Source organism: Callospermophilus lateralis, chromosome 11 (assembly GCF_048772815.1).
Source record: "Callospermophilus lateralis isolate mCalLat2 chromosome 11, mCalLat2.hap1, whole genome shotgun sequence".
Lineage (NCBI taxonomy): Eukaryota > Metazoa > Chordata > Mammalia > Rodentia > Sciuridae > Callospermophilus > Callospermophilus lateralis.
Window position 1 is genome coordinate 68089901 of NC_135315.1, and position 16072 is coordinate 68105972.

The 16072-nt window shown below is 37.9% G+C and overlaps 1 pseudogene; it reads left to right on the plus strand.

Annotated features, from left to right (window-relative positions):
- Window positions 1–14066: 14066 nt before the first annotated feature.
- Window positions 14067–15672, plus strand: LOC143410581 (nocturnin pseudogene; annotated as a pseudogene).
- Window positions 15673–16072: the final 400 nt, after the last annotated feature.

Here is a 16072-nt window from a genome sequence, read left to right on the forward strand (position 1 = left end):
AAATTTTTGAACTGATAGATAAACATGGGCTCAACATATCAACATATTGGTGTAGACACCCACTTCCTTAAAAGACTGCTAAAGTTCAAGAAATGAAACCAAGGATCAATGATTTGAACAGCCTCAAATTAAAAAGCTTCTATACACAGCAAAGAAAACAGGAGCATGTAGATGGACATTAAATAATGGGACAAGATTTTTGCCAGCAGCCTTTCCAACAGGGAATTAATATCCAGAATATACAAACAAATCAAAAATCTCAACACCAAAAAAAAAAAAAAAAAAAAAACAACCCAGTCAGTAAATGGGAGGTAAAACAAAAGAGACACTACTGGAAAAAAGATATACAAATGGCGAAAAAAAAGATATGGGAAAACAAACTTCAGTATCCTAGAAATCAGGGAAATGCAAATCAAAATTACATTTTGTAATTTATTGAAAATGACAATCATCAAGAATACACATAATAATAAACACTGGTGAGTATGCAGGTAAAAAGCGACACTCATACACTGTTGGTGGGTTTGAAAATTAGTACAAGCACTTTTTCCTGGAAAGCAGTGGGGATATTCCTCAAAAGACTAGGAATAGAACCACCATATGACCCATATGACCCAGCTATCCCTCTCCTTAATATTTATCCTAACGTACTGAATTCAGCCTACTATAGCAACACTAGCAGATCGACACTTAGAGCAGTGCAATTCACAAGAGCCAAGTTTTGGAACTAGCACTGGTGGTCATCAACAGATAAATCGATGAGCAAAAATGAAATATTCTATATTGAGAGAGACAGAGAGAGAAAGAGAGAATGAATGGATATTTACAAAGCCAGAAAAAAAGAATGAAATTATAGCATTTGCTAGTAAGTAGATTAAACTGAAGAACATTATGCTAAGTGAAATGAGGCATATGCAGACATCAAGTGTTGAAATGTTCTTACTTGGGGAAGCTAAAATCATAAGGAAAAAAAAGAAGAAATCCCATGAAAATAGAAGGGATATAAGTAGAATGAAAAAGGAAGAAAGAGGGGGAGGGAATATGGATGGCATAAGGGAGGATCAGTGAAATAAAATTGACCAAATTATGGTACATAAATATACAAACAAACTTCAGTGAATTTCAACTTTATGTGTATCTTTTTATTTTTATATTTTTTAAACTTTATTTTATGTATTTATTTTTATGTGCTGATGAGGTTAGAACCCAGGGCCTTGAATGAGCTAGATAAGCATTCTACCACTGAGCCACAACCCTAGCCCAAACTTTATGTATATCTAAAAGCACAAATTTAAAATATATAAATGAACAAAAGGCAGATGATTAGAATAGAGTTAAAGGGACACGGGGAAGAAAAAATGAAGGCAAAGAGAAAAAGCGGGGACCAAACAGCAATAAATTATATTCTATGCATATGTGATTATGTCAAAGTGAACCAAAATATCACCTATAACTATGATGCACTAAGAATACCATTAAAACTAAAAACTTTAAGTACAAACTTAAAAAAGGATGTAGAGAGAGAACTTATGGCATAGGTGAAAATGCTTGCCATCTACTCCTCAGACAGAGGATTAATATCCAGAATACATCAGGAATTTGAAAACTTAACACTAAATTAACAAATAACACAGTGAATAAGCAGGGAAATGAATTAAACATACAAAAAATATATAAATGTCCAATAATATACGAAAATTAAAATGTATGGCATCTTTAGCAATTGGGAAATGTAAATCAAAATTACACTGATGTGTTGGGGTTATACCTCAGCAGTAGAGCCATTGCCTAGCATGTACAAAGTTCTAGGTCCAATCCTCAGAACCACATAAAAATAAATAAATAAAATAAAAAAACTTATTTTTAAAAAACTACGCTCAGATTTCATCTTCAGGCAGAATGGCAGCATTACAAATAATAATAAGTGCTGGAGAGGACGTTGGGAAACGAAAACAATTTTACACCATTAGTGGGATTGTAAATTGGTAGAACCACTCTGGATATCAGTATGGATATTCCTCAAAAGACAAGAAATGGAGGTCTAGGGTTGTGACTCAGAGGTAGAGCACTTGCCTAGCACATGCAAGGCATCCTGAGTTTTATTTTCCACACCACATGAAACAATATTAAATACAGATATTGTGTCCAAATACAACTAAGAAATATTTTTTTTAAGAAAGACTAGGGATTGTACCACTATTTGACTCAGCTAAACAACACCTTGGTATTTACTGTAGAGAATTAAAGTCATATGCACAATGCAATATGTGTGTAGCCAAGTACACAGCAGTACAATTCACAGTAGTCAAACTATGGGAAGAGCCCAGGTATTTGCCAATGGCTGAATGCATGAAATAAATATTGTATACATGACAAATGGGTTTTTTTTAGCCATGAAAATGAAATCATGTCACCTGCAGGAAAATGGATGGAACTTAGAACATTATGTTAAGGAAAAGCAAAACTCAGAAAGTCAAGGGTCATGTGTTTTCTCTCATTTATGGAAGCTAGAAAGGAAGAAGGAAAGGAAAAATGGTGTGACTTCATGAATAGTGAAGGGAGAACAATAGAGCAGAGGAACAGGTTCAGGGAGAGGGAAGAAAGGGGTAAAAATAAAAATGTTGGGGAAAAATATCAATCATATTATACTGCTTTATCATATTCATGTGTGGATATATAACACAAATCCCCTACTTTGAATAATTGTAATGCACCAATAAAAAAAAAGAAAGATAAAAATAAATTTTTATATAAAAGGGCAAAAAACACCCAGTGTAAGGGAAACCCACAAATTATACAGGTTTCATATTCTGTGTCTTGTGAGCCTGCATTATAGCTCCTTAATGTACCTTCTCACCATTACTGAATTCCAAAGTCCAAGTGCTAAGGGAAAACTTTGCTTCTTCTTCATCTTTGCTTCCTGGTTTGGGACCATTACCTTGGAGACCTTCCTTAGACTTTTCCATCAACCTGATACTCCTGAACTCCCCCAATACACAATTTGTGAAAAACCCTCTCTTGAAACCCCCTTTATCTATGTTATATCGCTATAGATACTATTTTGGACTTCCTGGAGCTTTGCAAAAAGTAAAGGGCTCAAGGAGGACTCCTTATACAAATTATTGGAAGACAGCAACTTCCCCATTATTTACATGACTAACTCACAGTAACACTACTGGCTCTTTGGTCCACTTCCCAAGAATGTCTGTCCCTTTGTCATTTGCCTCCACAAGAGCTTTTCCAGAGGCTCATTACTGATAGCAAGTCCTACAAATTGACAATTGTGAGGGATGCAATACATCAAAGCATCCCATTCTTATTGATAGCCACACTTATAGACAAAAGCAGACACAGTTCACTAAAGGGACCCAGAAAGTTGTAAGAGATATCTAGCAGTGTGGCAGAAGTAGGGGTATGCCCCAACCTCTATCTATACAATGTGCAACTCATTCAGAAAAATCAATGGAATGCTTCAAATACCTCTGTGTCTGTCACTGTCATTGTTTCCTTTAGGAAAAAATATCACAACATGGGAGCCTCACTTTCAACACAAAGGGCTGTGCTTTTTATGTTGTAAACAAATGGAACAAGGAGGCTGGGTTGTGCCTCAGTGATAGAGCACTTGTCCAGCATGTGTGAGGCATTAGATTTGATATGGAACACCAAATAAATACATAAATAAATAAAGTTATAACAAAAAATCTGAGACAAGTATGACCCTGAAATCTTCAGGCTAAGTGCTTCATTTTCTATTGAAATACTGCCTGGACACAATATAAGATGGGGCACGGGGAACAATGGCCCCACAATGATTGCCTAAATTACATCATACAACTGGAGTTTTTCGGCAAATGGTCCAATGGTGTGAGATTCCATATGTGCAAGTCTTCATGACATTTCATCAAAATCCAGACATATGCTGAAAGACACGTGATGATTTTAAGACAATAGAAAAGCCAGATCTTCTAATTGATCCCTGCTTTGCAGTTCCATTTAGCTCCAGGGAAGGTTGTATGCCAGATAACAAAAGAACCGCCTCATAGATTATGGGGTCCCCAGACCCCTCCTCTGTATGTTCTGAAGTACTGTACTGGGTATGGTGTACTGCACATCATACCCAGAGTGGCCTCTTACCATCCAATTCCCAAATATTTGGTTGACACTCTTGCCCATAAAAGAGGTCACAAAAATGAATGAAAAAACTCAGCATTTACACACATTTCTTTGTGACTGTAAACTCCTCCTCCTTGGAAATTGCTCCAAAGTTTCCTCCTGCTTTATCAGTAATTTTCAAACACTCACTCTTGCCTTCAATCTTGGGTGGTGGGATATTTATTTAATCTTTACTATCAGCTGCACCCCAGATATGCAAAAGATAGTTTTATTATAAACATGTTCAGAGTTGGGGCTGGGGCTCAGTGGTAGAGTGCTTGCCTGGCATATTGAAATTTAATTCAATCCTCAGCACCACATAAAAATAAAATAAACATATTCCACCAATCTAATATATATATATATATATATATATATATATATATATATATATATATATATAAATAAAATATTTTTAAAACATGTTCATTATGAAAAAATCAAAGAGATTACCCAGGGAACAGAAGAAAATCACACAGGTTCCATGCATTTCTTAATGAGGTCTTTAAAAGTACACCAACCTAGACCAACCTCCTTAAGGGACAATCCCTTATGGGATACCATTTTATAGCTCAGTCTGTCCCTGATATCCAGAGAAAACTCCAAACATTTCAATTGAAGTTTTCAAAGTTTGTTAATAGATATGATTTTTTCTGTCTTAAATGACAGGGACTTGGAGGAAATCTGATAAAGAAAAAGGAAGGATAAGAGAAAGGCAGCACCACCTGCAAAAACCTACCCACTTGACAGGATAGGATTCAATCCTCATAGTAATATAATACTGCAGGAAGCAACTGAGAGTAGGATAGCTCCAAATGCAGGGGAAATGGTCATCTGGCACCCAAGTGCACAAGCCCAACACCCACCTCTGCCCCACACTTGTATGTAAGGATGACCCTGTCATGTAACACTGAAAGAAAAAAAATGGATCAAGACACAAGGTGTTATCATTTCAAGAAGCCTGGAAAGGCCAAGAGTACAAAAATGCCCCTAACAAACATTTGCATTTCACATGAGGAAATCTGGGCAATTCTTGAGGTGGCAGGCAAGTTAATGCAGTTTCTTTTGAACACAGGGTACACAATCTATCCTGAAATCCTCTGCTACACTCTCGCCTCAATTTTCAGTAGTAGTAAAATCATAATTCCAATATTTGACACGCCCTACTGTTTCTTGGGTGATTGATCCCAAGTCTGAGACAATGGAATCCCATGACAAGTCCTAAATTCACAGCTGGCACAGATATTATTAAAGGGGACAAGTTATTCGTATAAAAGACAATACCCCTAAGGACAGAAGCACTGCATGGATTACAAGCCACTGTATGTACATCTTTACAATACAGGATTATAATTTGTTATCAGTTATCATGTGATAGTGCAATTCTTCTAAGACATAAACCAAATAGGAATTATAGATAATTACAGGATTTAAACTTGGTCAACAGTGATCCTCCTCTGCTCCATGATAACAAACACAACTTGCTACTCAGGTTCCAATGTACCACTCAGAGATGCACTGTTCAAGATCTCAAGGGGGCTTTATACTCTACATACCTGCAGCCCACTCCTAACATCCTTTTGCCTCAAATGGGGAGATCCTGAGATGTACACTAAACAACTTATCTGAACATACAGCACCCATTTATTTGCCTGGGGGTTGAAAAAGAATTAAAAATACAAGGTCTTCTGGCTAAAATTGACCTTCAGTATGTAGGTGACATTCTCACTTGTAGGCTAGACAAAGAGAACTCTAATAAAAATACTCTCTGGCAACTAAATTTCCTAGTAGAAAGAGTTTTCTGGGCATCTAAATCCCAGATCGGGTCACACAACAAAATGTTACTTAGGGTATATTCTATTTGGGAGGGTTACCTGAAAAAATAATAACCCAAGAATACTTACCACAGAGAAATATCTCCACCGAGACAGGGCATAGATAAGTTGCTGAGGCTTACTTTAAGCTTATGATCATCTTGCCTTAGCCTCTGGAATGACTGGCATTACATACTAGTAGCACCATGCCCAGCATGATATATTCTAACCCTAGAAAAAATATAGCTGACTAGGAACAGGGTTCAAGCAATCTGTAATATCACAAGCAATCTGTAATAGCACACTACCTGGTACCAAACATCAAATATGAGCCTTCATGAGAATGGCTAGTGACTGCTGAATCTGGATTTCTAACTTTGGCATCATGGCAAAATACTTGATGTATCAATTCAAGGACCAGATTTAGAGCCCTTGGAGTGAAATAAAATCCTACAAGATGCATTCATGCAGAAACTCCTACATTGGGCATCCCTAATCTACACAAAACTTTCTTCTTTTATGTGGCTCAAAAGGGAGGAATAGCCTTAAGGGTACTAGTCTAAATATTGGGAAACAAAACAACAGCCTGTAACTTAGTTTTCAGAGAAGTTAAACCCTTTTAGCACTAGATATCCCCTTGACTAAGTGGAGTAGAACCACAGCCATACTAATGGAAAAGGCATCTAAACTAACTCTAAGTAAAAGATTAGAAGTTCCTACTCCACATCAGATAAAAGGACATCTCTGACTGGCATCAGCTAGATTAAATAAATATCAAATAATACTTCTAGGTAATCTCAAGGTATATTAAAGTTTCTGCCTCTCTCACAAGTAAAGAAACATCTTCTACCACAGTTTATTCATGCATGAATGTGAAATCCCTTACCTGTATCAGTTGAGAAAAACTTACAGGTCAACCTCCCAGAAACCTAGAACAAGAATTGTTTATAGATTGAAAGAAACTTTTTAAAAAATGGACCAATATTTGTATGGTATGCTGTAATAACTAGAATTCACCTCTTGAATATATGGGCAGCACAAAACCCTGAGCTTATCACCCTAACATCACCACTGTTTCAATGCAAGGACAAATGAGCCAACATCTACACTGTCAACATATGACTTAAGTGTGCTTCATGCACATGCAATCAACTAGAAAGACAGGGGAATGCTTACTGAAAAAAAATTCTCCTACTAAACATAGATAGAAAGTCTACAATTCTAAAATTATTCTAAAATTATTAGAAGCAAGCCACCTCAAAAACAAGTAGGTCTAATCCTTTGCAAATGGCATCAAAGAGATCTGACAAGAAAAAAAAATTCTGCTTGAGAGATGCCATGTTTCCTTCTACTGACACCCAGCCGTCTTCGCAGTACACTACTGAGGAATCTAAGTGGGCTCAGGAACAAGGAAGAGACTAGTCTGGACCTTGGTTATGTGTAAACAAAAAAATTGGTTTGGGCTCAGGGATTACAATAAAAGGCCATAGAGGGATTATATGATTCTTTCTATATGGGAAGAGATTTTCCAATGGGAATGGTCAGTTGGATGTTATGGACTTTGAAATACCAAATACCATCTGCCAGCTTAAACAAAGTTATTCTCTGTACAACTAAAATAAGTCCATAAATTTGCTACCACCACCCCTTGTAGAACCAGGTCAACACCAGGAATCATATACAAAGGAAGACTGTCAACAAGATTTTACCCATATACCAATGTTCACAAGATACAAAATATTCCTAATCCTCATAGATATATTTACATGGTGGAGAGAAAAAGCAAAGGAGGTAGCAAATATGTTCCTAAAGAAAATCATCCCCAATTTTTTTTAGCAAGATCACTACAAAATGACAAGGGTCCAGCTTTTATGGCACAAGTCACCCAGTAAATAGCAAAAGCACTGGGGATACAATATTATCTACATTCTTCTTGGCACCTTCAAACTTTGAGCAAAATAAGAAAGGGCCAACTATTTCTTTATGAAGACTTGAGCTAAGATTTGCCTGCCAATGTCCAAAATCTGACCCAAGTTACTACCTGTTGCCCTTAATAGAGTTAGAAATACTATGAAAGCTTATCTGGACCTACATCCATATGAGATTTATGTAGCACACCCTTTCTATCAGTAAATATGGTTCTAGACTAAGAAATTAATCAACCTAATTCATCTGGGATGAGTTCATACTACTTACTAAACATGCAGGAATGCCCATTGATCATGCCCAGTAAAATCCATTGAGCTCCAGAAGAAAAGAAAGCCAACAGACCAAGTTCTTAAGACCTGGAAGGAGGAGGATCTATCAAAACAGCTATAGCCTAGATGGAAAGAACTTAAACAGTCATTTTACCTACTCCCAAGGCCATAAAGGTACTGGGCATACCAAATGGATCCATCTCTCTTGGGTTAAACACCTCCCTCTGAATCTTGAAATAATCCGGGCTTACACATAGCTTCCAAGAATTCATCTTACACCTGTGAACCTATACAGGGCCTCTGATTATGATTCTGACGAAATAAATCCTCAAATCTGATAAGTAGTTTATAATTATAAAGTTAATTTTGCTTGTTCTCCTTGCTGCTTCACATTTGTTTATGACAACTTTTCCAAGTATGAACAGTGACTGCAACCTTTAATCTCTCCTCCTGTTGGCTGTGTCCTTTTGAAACCTGACAGGTGTAGTTTTTACCATCTCTGTAGAAACCAATAAGAAAGCAAGCTCTTACACTTCCCCACCTTAAGTTAGCCAAGATTTCAAATGAATTTCTCTCAACATTCTCTATTCTCATGAAGCAATATCCATATCCCTTCTTTCAATTTACCACCCTAGGACAGGTCTTTGTAATTTCTCAAAGAGAGATTCTTGGATCCTCTTGGTCTCTAGATATATTTATAGGCCTTCCATTCTCCCTTGGGGAGCCTGCTGCCTCTTTCTACAGCAGTATACTCTCACTTAAATAAAACATCTTGCTCTGTCTAGTAGGTTTATCCTTCTACTCTTTGTTATTGACAAGAACCTGGAAATACAGAGAATGCACCAACATCAGCATCTATTATGACTAAAAAAAGAAAAGAACTAGAAATAGAAGGGAGAAATACAGCTGAATATATTGATGCATAACTGTAAACACAGCCTTTGAGCTGAGGCAGAAAAATTAGAAGTTCAAGGTTACCCTACACACCTTAACCAGCTCTGCCTCAAAAAAATTTTTTAAAAGGCTAGAATATAGTTTCATGGTTGGTGGAGTGTATGCTTAGTACGTGTGAGACCCTAAGTGCAATCCTTACTACTGAGATAAGAAAAAAAAAAAAAACACAGAATAATACAACAACAAAATGAATAGCAACACACTGGAAAACCCAAAGCTATTAAATTAATTAATCAGAAAATAAAATACTTTCCCCAAAATGAGATTTTAAGAATGCATGATTTTCCTAGTTCTTTCTAACATACCAGATGTCCTTGCCAGATCTATTTGGAAGAAATAGACACAAAAGGCATAGTTTTTGGAAGTAAAAAGCATGACTATATCTGTCCATAGAAGACATACTTTTATTTGTATATAATCTTAAAATTCCATGAAAATGAATAAATTAAGCATGAATATTCAGTATAAATAAATTTATTCTGCACATTTGGTAAATAAATAAATAAATTCAGCATGAAAATCCAGACTGAATAAATTCAGCAAAGGTGCTAATACACAACCCCCACACACAAAAATTAACAATAAAAATATGGCAAGAAAAGCAAAAAAAACCAATTTCATCTATCATCTCAAAGAGAATAAAAGTTATCATCAAAACTGTGCGAAAATGAAAGAGAGAAATATAGATTAATAAAATAGAATAGAAAATCCAGAAAAAAAGAAACACTTAGATATGTCCTCAAATGACATCTGACAACACCATTCAATGGGAAATGAATAATCATTTCAACAAATGCTGTTGAAAAACCTAGATAGCCAAAAAAAATGAATTTGGATACTTGTCTGACACCAGATGCAAAAATTAACATAGATGGATGACCAAATGTCAGACCTACAACTATAAGGCTCTAAAAACACAAAGGAACAATTTCATGACTTTGGATTTGTAAGTTTTTTCTTGGATAGGACACCAAAATCACAGATACCAAAAGAAAGAGAGAAACTAGACTACATAAAGATTGAAAATTTTATGCATATAGGGACACAGTAATTACAGTGAAAAGGCAACCCACTGAAAGCAATAAAACATTTGAAAATCATGTATCTGATAAAGAGATAATATCCATGATGTAAAAAGTTCTTATATCTCAAGAATATAACAACAACAACCAAATATTAAAATGGGCAAAGGATTTACAGAGATTTCTCCAGAAAAGAGATACAAATATCTGAGAAGCACATGGGAATATGGTCAACATTAATAATCTCTGGAGAAATGAAAATAAAAGCCACAATAAGATATATCTTTACACTCATGGTGATGGCTACTTTCAAAGAAACAGAAAACACCAGTACTGCTAAGAATGTGTAGAAACTGGAACCCTAGTGTACTGTGTGTTAGAATGCAAAGTGGTACAAACTTTATGGAAAAACGTATGGTGGTTCCTCAAATTATCAAATGAATTTCTGTCAACATTCTCTATTCTCATGAAGCAATATTCATATCCCCTCACTCAATCTATCACCCCAGGTGAGGTGGTAATTCCAATTCTCACCATAAACCTCTATAAACATTAAAGGAAAAGACTTGAACAGATATTTTTACCCACAGAATCACACCAGGATTATTCATTATACTCAAAGGTCAATTGAGAAGGGATTTTTTTTTCATTTTTCATTAGTGTGTACTACAATTATACATAAGAGTGGGGATCATTTTAACATAACCTTACAAGCAGGGAAAATAATTTGTTTCAATTCAATCCTCAATACTTGCCCTTCCACTTCCATCTTCCCTGGCCCTGTTCCCTTTACTGTACCATTCTTCCTTCTACATATTTATATCTTTCTAAAGTAGTGCTTAAAACACTCCTTTAGGAATAACTAAGGGTGAAATTCACTGTGTTCTATTAAAGTATGTACTATAATAGTTTGGTCAAGTTCATTTCAATATTCCTGCTTTTTCTTTCTCAAGGAGAAATGTTGTAAATGTGGCATGCATATATAATAGGATATTATGTGTTCTGAATAAAGAAGGTAGTTCTGTCCAATACTAGAACGTGAACAGACCTTTTGAACATTATTCTAAGTAAAGGAATACATTTTTTATGACTACTTATATGAGGTACACAGAGTAGTCAAAATAATAGAAAAAAGAGAATAGTGGTTTCCAAGCCCCTAGGAGGCAAGGAAATTGAGACTTAAAGAATAAATCTCAAGAAATGAGTGAGTTTCAAATTTGCAAAATGAAAAATTCTGTGACTGCATGATGGTGTCAGAAGTGTGGCAATACAAATATACTGAAAACCACTGTCCTGCATTCCTAAATGGTTAAGATGGTAAAACTTTGTTAAGATGGTAAAACTTTATTTGTATTTGATCACTTATAGATAAGTTAATCACATTTTGTTTATTTCCAAATAAATAAAAACTGAAAAGAACTTCCTTCTTTATTCAGAACACATAATATCCTATCATATGTGTATGTCACATTTAAAACATTTCTACTTGAGACAGGAAAAGCAGGATTAGTAAAATGAATTTGACCAAACCATCCTAGTACATATTTGAATTATCCACTGGGAGATCATTTCAATAAAAAATGTTGAAGGACCATGTTGGCTGAAAGGAAGGATTACTAATTCCCATGCCAAAAAATAAAGAACAATAATGAGCATAGCTCTCAGGAAAAAAATTAAAAGTCAATATCCTTGGATTTTCAGCTTGTAATTCCTCTTATAATGTGACTGAAGACACAATTATATGATAATTGTAGAGTTAGTAGTGTTTCAAGAGCATGCACACTGTGAGCTCAGGCATGTGAACCCATGGGCCACTAACATAGCCAGGTTGGGAGGGTCCTGTGGGGAACACACTTAGGGTCTTGGACTTTGTCTTGGAAATGAAAAATTTCCAAGGGAGGAAGCAACAGTTGGACAAACATAAATATCTGTCTCAGGAAGTGTTCCTGAATCTGTGAATCTTCCAGCAGTTTCCTTTCTGAGTGAGTCTCTATGAACCATTCAGGAGAAAAATGGCCATATTGGAGAAACTCCGTCCCCCTGAGGGGTCATCACTGATGTACTTACATCCACCAGCCCAGAATCCTAGAGGCTAGCAACACTCAAGCTCAAGAGGAACAACCACCTACCAGTACAAATAATGTACTCAGACCCAATGGATAAGAACCAGAAACTAGAATCTCATTTCTGCCACAGACACTGGCCTCCATTGTGCACAGGCCGAGTGTGGGCAACACATCAGATCAACAGAAACAAGTGCATATGGGAAGGGCTTGCCATCACTAATGTGCTCCTGGGACCACATTCAACACCCAACACACACACACACACACACACACACACACACCACCCAGCCACAAAGACATGTGCACATTTCCCTTACTCATGTATGTACATACGTGACAATCCCTTCTGTTACAGATACCATAAAAAATGCTCACATTTGAAAACAGATGTACAACCATCAGGTCACTGCTATCCACCAAACACATAGATGCACAAATTGACCCCATTCTTTCATTCCCTGAATACATACAAAACATCTTCCCTTCAAAAAACACATATTCAACCCCTACTCCAAAATGCACATGCCAATACATGCATCTGTGAACTATACTTTCCAAATTACATGCTTATACATTCATACATAAAATACACTCCCTGAAAGCAAGTGTACATTATACCAACAAACATTGAAAATACACACACACACACAAACATTTATGCATACAACCCTACTTTTTTCCAGAACGTTCACAAACAGAATCCTAAACTCTCTAGAAAATCACACAGATGTGATACTCTCAAAAGAAATACATACTTCATAAACATTAGAAATATTACTTCATCCGCAATATACAACAACTCTTAGAACTTCATAAAGATTTAGCAACCAGATACATCATGGTTATAAAAACGTAACATGCATGACATTGAAGGATATGGGCACAACCCAAAACATAAACACATAAACATGACTCTATTCTCAGAAATATTTGATGTGCAAACAACTTCCAAATACACATAAAGACTCCCAATCCCCTCCCAATGTACCTAATAAAGATATCAACTACAATTCATTTGCCATCATTTTCCAGATACATAATCCACTTGTAGCCCCAGTACAAAATATACCTACCACTGCATTCTCTACCCTCATACTCTAAACCCCAAAGTGTACATACACATTCTCAAAAACTCTCCCTTCAAGCACTTCTCTTAATAAATACCCATAAACCCCACCACACCATGAACAATGCATATACACTGTCACTAACCAAATACCTAACATGTATTCCCATATACATGTACCACTTGCATTCCCTAAGAAAGCACACACCACTGACTTACAGCTCGAAAATGAATATACAGTCAACACATTACCTGAATACATACAGAGCCCTAGATTACATGTGATTGAGAACACAGGTGTCTGTCTGAATATACACATTCCATAGAACAGCCACAGACTGAGAAGCACATGCAGCCACTCTGTCATTATGAACAGGTATATACAGGACTCCTCATACCTCCTGATGTACACAGTCACAAGCACACAACCCCATGAAACTCTGAAAATTCTCAATTATATAAACTTCCTATCTGTCAGATGCCTGGTCATACACCCAGAATTCCTCATACCCAAATATAAAACACATACACCACAAAAACCAATTAAGGGTACACAATCTGTACCCTATCATATAAAACCTCATAATTCTGATTACCTTCAAAGAAACAGTTAAAATATATACACATATCCCGTATCACAGAAAAATATTGACCAGCCAATATAATGCAAAATGCAATCATACAAATGTTCTATCAATAACTGAATATATTCAGAACATACTCAAATACTTCTTAACATGACACCAATCTCCAATCCCAAATGTATCTTATAAGACCACCTGTATGCCACAAACATGCACATACATTCAATGCCTCAGAATTTGAACGTAAGTACAAGAAAAACTCTCAGTCCTAAATTCTTACTTTGAAACCATGTTTATACATATAAACTCTTAAAATCTGGAAATACACAGATCCGAGCTCTCGCCAGCCTGCGGCAGACTGAGCCACCACCACCCCACCGCTGCTGTCGCATCTTCCAGCGGGCCCCAGCGAAGTGAGAAGCAGCTCATAGCATCTGCCCTAAGAGGCCCAGAGGTCTGATCAACTCGCCTGCCTTGGCCTCCTCCAGGCTCTGCTCCTCAGGCGCGCGATAAGCTGCCTTGGCGCTTGTGGCGGCGGCGCCCTGTGTGTATCAGAGTGGCTCTGCTCCGCCCTGCTTCAGAAGGACGCCCCAACCTGGGCCGCCTGCTGGTGCCCAGGATGCAGCAACACTCGCCCCCGCCCGTGATCGATCAGACCTTTGTCCCCAGGCTCCTGGCAGTGGTCTCAGCGGATTCAGGCACCATGAGGTTGTGTTCCCGGACAGCGTGTTCCATGGGAAAGGGCACAAGAAGACTATAGTGCTCTTGCCAAAACTCTGAACAGCAGCGCTGCCTCTCAGCACCCAGAGTATTTGGTGTCACCTGACCCAGAACATCTGGAGCCCATTGATCCTAAAGAGCTTCTGGAGGAGTGGAGGGCTGTCCTGCATACTCAACCTCCCAGGTTCCAGAGGGAGTTTGTGGATCTGAGGACAGATTGCGCCAGTAGCCACCCACCCATTAGCATCATGCAATGGAACACCCTTGCCCAAGCTCTTGGAGAGGGCAAGGACAACTTTGTACAATGCCCTGTTGAAGCTCTCAAGTGGGAATAGAGGAAGTGTCTCATTCTGGAGGAAATCCTCGCCTACCAGCAGTGCATACTGTACCTCAAGAGGTGGACCACTATTTTGACACCTTCCATCTGCTCCTCAGTAGACTGGACTATCAAGGCACCTTCTTCCCAAAGTCCTGGTGACCTTGTCTAGAAGTTGAACACAACAATGGACCAGATGGTTGTGCCTTATTGTTTTCTCCAGAACCGATTCAAGCTGATCAACAGTGCCAATATCAGGCTAATGGCCATAACGCTGAAAACCAACCAGGTGGCCATTTCTCAGGCCGTGTTGTGCAAAGAATCAAGACTATAGTTCTGCATCGGGGTCACCCACTTGAAAGCTTGCACTGGCTGGGAGCAGTTTCGGTTGGCCCAGGGCTGTGACCTTCTCCAGAACCTGCAGAACATCACCCAAGAAGCCAAGATCCCCTTGATCATTTGCAGGAACTTCAATGCAGAGCCCACTGAAGAGGTCTACAAGCACTTTGCTTCCTCTGGCCTCAACCTGAATAGAGCCTACAAGTTGCTGAGTAACAATGGGGCAGTTGGAGATCCGGACCTGAGGGCGGGGGGTGGGGGTGGGGGGGTGACACACCCTGGATTACATCTGGTACTCCAGACAGGCCACTGAGCAGTGGCTTGGCGCTTGACCTGCTTATGCAGGAGCAGATGGGGCTTCCCTCCTTCAACTACCCCTCTGAACACCTCTCTCTAGTGTGTGACTTCAGCTTTAATGAGGAACCCAATAGACTTCTATAAAAGCTGATCTGGCCTTTTTAATCATAGGAAACTTAAACAGGGATATTCAGGAAACTGAAAAAGGATATGAAATTGCCTGAGAAGGGTCTGCAGTTGCAGTTTCTGCATCCTTTCCTGCCTTTCCAGCATGCCCTTGGGAAAGATCCTGTTAGTTCATGAACCTTTTCAATGCAAATTGTAGCAAAAAAGCTGTTTGTTTGCATTCCAGTTTCCGGCTTTTTGTATTCTCCCTCCCTGAGTATTCCCTTTTGCTCTGTCATTTAAGGGCATTCAGCTGGGCTCCCTTTGAAGCTCTTTCAGTTTATGGATGCTTTAAAAACTTGCTGGCTTGCTTGCCTATTCCATCGCTAACATTCAGTATGTAGGAAAATTTCACTAGACCGTATTTCAAGTTATTTAT